We start from the raw sequence: 4,301 nt of genomic DNA on the forward strand, positions 1-4,301 counted from the left end.
TTTAAATTCTCAAAAGAGTTGAACATTCTGCGAAGTTATCGCAATATTTACTTCGATAAAACCTTGCCTTCCTTTTTTCTTTTTAAGACTTTACAATGCGAGTGACGCTAACGAGATTATAATGGCAGCTAGGCCGAAATGGTTGTTCTGCACTATTTGGCACGATATACGACATTCGGAGGCCTCCGTATAGACTTTTCCAGCCCTTATCACCCGGGGGGAAAAATGCTGAGTCACTGAGCGGTGGACACTTGCGCAGCGTCTGATATACCGCACAACAGAACAACAGCGCATGCTCAGAAGTCGTTCCACAGCCCAGCAGACAAAGATGGCAGCGCGCGGAAGGCGACCTTTCGCCGGTCCCTGGGCAAAGTGGAGCCGTAAATGGAAAATGTGATCACGTACTGCCTGTCTAGTCCGAACCCTTCGCACAGCGTCTTCGATAAAGACCCTTCACTTAACGGGATGGCCCAGTTCATTCCTTCAGAAGCGCTGGAGACCTCGATACCAATACCTTTTCCACAATGTCACGGCCGCCCCTTTTTATTTTTTTTTCCTTGCATCAAAACAAATTAGCAACTTATTGAATTACAAGTGCATTTCCCTAAAATCACGAAAATCGAGTTGCATGTAGACGCGCCTCTTCCACGGATAAAAGATAACAAAATGCCTCCAATATGGTGGCTCCGAATGGGATGATGATGATAGCTGGCAGGAACTTGTTTCATAGCTAAGATCGGAAAAAAAATAAAATAAAAAAAAAAAATTGAGCGAAAAGTTAAAATGTAACTGTAACGCGTAATATTAATTTCAGAAATCTATTTTTATTCGTCTTACAGACTGCACAAATTAAGTACAAAATATCGGGAATATACATGCAATATTATTACTCGCCGAGCAGTTTGAACGTGCCGTTCTCAACGTGAATATATTTCTTTTAACGATCCGACAATGCATAAGAATCGGCGAACGGATATCGGTACTTTTCAGTAACTTTCGAAATTCTAAAACTGCTAAGTTCTAACTGATCACAATTTCTTCAAGAAATCGTCTCGTTTTGTTTAAACTCAAGTATTTTCTGTAAACAACCAAATCGGGGTTCTGCGAGCGTCGGTTTTACAAACGGGAGACGTATAAGGGTTCACCTGCACATTTTACCTCGAGGCTACACGAAATATGCAGGTGCACTGAGTAGACGGGCGCGGTGCCTGCTCTACCTACAGTGTTTCGACTAAAAACAAGCTTAGCACGAACGCCACGATGTTTATTTCAGATACTAAAAAAGTGTTTGTAATTTATTTATTTTTTTGCTCTCCGATAACGATATCCGGTAGCGACATGTGGTAAAGTAATGAAATCGGATCAAAGTTCGCTTTTCCTTACTTGCATTCGGGCCATTTATCCGGATACGCGTGGCAGGGCTTTCTACTGACATATTCTAGAAAAAAAAATACTACCAATAAAAAAATAGATTTCCGTCTATGACAGAGGTAAAACATGTTTTTGGACATAAAAACTGCTGCGAGGACGACTTTAAAGAAAATATACAAAAGCAAACAAGTCAAATGCCAACTCCAGTCATCCGAGTCAGGGCCCGTTTGCTCGAAGCGCTAACCGCGGCTAAAGTTAGCCGCAGTACCTAGGAGAGGGATTTTAAAATCACGTGACTGGCTCGGTAGGGATGCGGGGAAACATGGCGGTACCCCAGTGAGTGAGCGCCGCTCGCTTTAGAACCAATATGTCGTTGTAGCTGCAATATCGGGCGCGTTAGTCAGCAACGAACGGTGCAGGAGGCTTTCGCTTTGCCTTACCTCACTTAAATCGCAAAGCATGAGCAATGACCTCGCCACATTTTTTAGATAGCCTTTCGATTCTGGCCGTTCCTAAGCCTAAATGAACGCGATAATTGTCGGCATGGCAACGTCTTTGGAAAGGGGATTGCCTTGACTCAATCGGCCGGGTATTGATAGCGCACAAAAGGAGACAGCGTCCCAATGTTTCTAAATTACCCAAGCATCGAGGAGAACGCTTGAAGTGTAATTCCACGGTCCGCGCGCGCTGGCCTTCCTCTTATAAAAGATTCGAAGTAAATAATCATAAGGCTTTGACAAACGCGCGTGAAAGGCAAAATTTGTTTTAGACTTTTTGCTTTAGAACAATTACTACTGCAGACGCCAGCACGTGCAACGCGTGTAACTATACTATACACTGTAACTGTAACGCGTCCGATATTGCAGCTACAACGTCATATTAGCTCCAAAGCGAGCGGCGCTCACTCACCCGGGACCGCCATGTTTTCCCGCATCCCTACCGATTTAGTCACGTGATTACAGAATCCCTCTCCTAAGTTCTGCGGCTAATTTTAGCCGCGGTTAGCGCTTCGAGCAAACGGGCCTGCCGAGGTCATATCAGCTATGGCTCTGATATTACAATACGATATTCTTGGAGAGAGTATAATTTGCGAGAAACACGAGCACCCGATAACACCGTGTATTGGCGATGGCATCGGCTGTCGTTATTGGTACGATAGCCGACATCGCGGGGAAAATATCCAGTTTTATTACATGATCCTATCGCATTCCTATAGCGCGAAGTCGCTATTCAAGTCCCCGAAACATATCGACAGGTTAAATAACAAGCAAAAACCGCGTTGGTTTCAAAGTACAGTTAACCGTCAGCAACGAAAACGGGATGAACCGGCATAAATCCTATGGGTATACTTATATATATATGTACTGAAAGCGCGAGAAGGGTAGGGCGTCCCTTTGGGATGCCTGCAATCTCAAACGAGGTAGAGGGGCTTAGAGTGATAAACCGGAAGTTCGGAAGTGGCACCCCTCCCCCCCCCCCCCCCCCCCCCCCGTTTTCCGCCATGTTGTACGCAAATGTGACCACTCGTCACGTGACCTCCCAAGAGCCGTGACGTCACCGGTAAGATGACAGCGCCCAGAGCTGGCGGAGGCGCGTTTGTTCGGTGCGCGGTAGCCGTGATGTGCAGCTGCTTTCCGACGACTTCGGGCTTCTTCGTGCTTGCTGACGCAGGTATAATGTGAAAATATGAAGGAATGAGACTTGTGGGATTTCCCTTGTTGCTACCCGTCTCGGAGAATGACACAGCACACCGGTTCAACAACACGTAAACATTTAATGAGCGCTATCGCCTGCGCCGCGATCCCAACAGCCCCCGCGCATCCGCTGTGACGGCCTTTTATCAGCGGCGGAGCGCCGCTCGCGTGGCCAGTTGCCCTTGGCCCCCTCGCGGTCAAGGTGACCACTTATGATTGTCGGAGGGGCAGCCTGGGCCAACCGCTTGGAATCGCCAGGTTGCCCACAGACTTTATACATTTTTTTGCGCAAGATCGCTCTGGATCATCTGGATATTAACACCTATGAGACAGCATCAGCCGTATCGCCGCACCGGTGCTCGGATTCCCGGATGTGTTCTAGAATCGATAGAACTTCGAGTGCTTTTAGCATGAAATTTTCGCATTCTCTTAGCTTTGTTTGAACGTTGGAATGTCTGAGAATCGACGCGAAATGCGTGCGTCGGAGGTAAAGCTCAGGGAAATTTGTTTCAGCTCTAGGCAAGTGCATAATCGCAGCAACTTTTAGCGAGGAAGCTCCTGAGAAAGTTGAAAATTTTTGACTACCATCCCTTTCAATCTCTTCTATATACTTTTTTCAAAAGTGTGGGCCGCCTACACTTTGTTTCATCATGACTTGGAAAAAGGCAACCGCCACAGCCCCCTCAACCCAGTCGGAGAGACGGAGTGAAGGTGTGTGACAAATCTGTGCAGATGAGCACTGTATTATATGTGGTCATGTGCCTATCTCCAACGTACATACTGACTGACCGAGACTGTAGCCTTCGCTGTTTGCCAAATTGTGATGAAACGGATTACAGTAACTGCTGCTTTAATTACCCAAGGCCTTCATACTTTGGGCATTTGTTCGACAAGAATGTTACGTCAGCCATCACTTTGAATTTGGCTCAGCGCCTATTGGAGTCGAATGCTGCATTAGCCTTAGACGTGAACCGAGGCCCATTCGTGTGCTTTACGCCGAAAAAAATTGGTGACTGAGGTGTTGCTTGATAGGGTTTTGCAAAGGGTCTATTGTGTCATACGTATAGGAAGTGTTCTGCTATATTGCCGCGCGCAGGGTCACGGACTTGTAGAAAGTTCTCGTTCACTCTTGCTGCGGACATAACTATCGTTCATCCCTGTTTTTGTTGTTCTAGAAAGTGCTTGTTCAGTCTCGCCCCAGCGCTCGATTCTGCTGACACGCCGACTTCGACGCCC

This window comes from Ixodes scapularis, unplaced genomic scaffold, assembly GCF_016920785.2.
Source record: "Ixodes scapularis isolate PalLabHiFi unplaced genomic scaffold, ASM1692078v2 ptg004177l_1__unscaffolded, whole genome shotgun sequence".
Lineage (NCBI taxonomy): Eukaryota > Metazoa > Arthropoda > Arachnida > Ixodida > Ixodidae > Ixodes > Ixodes scapularis.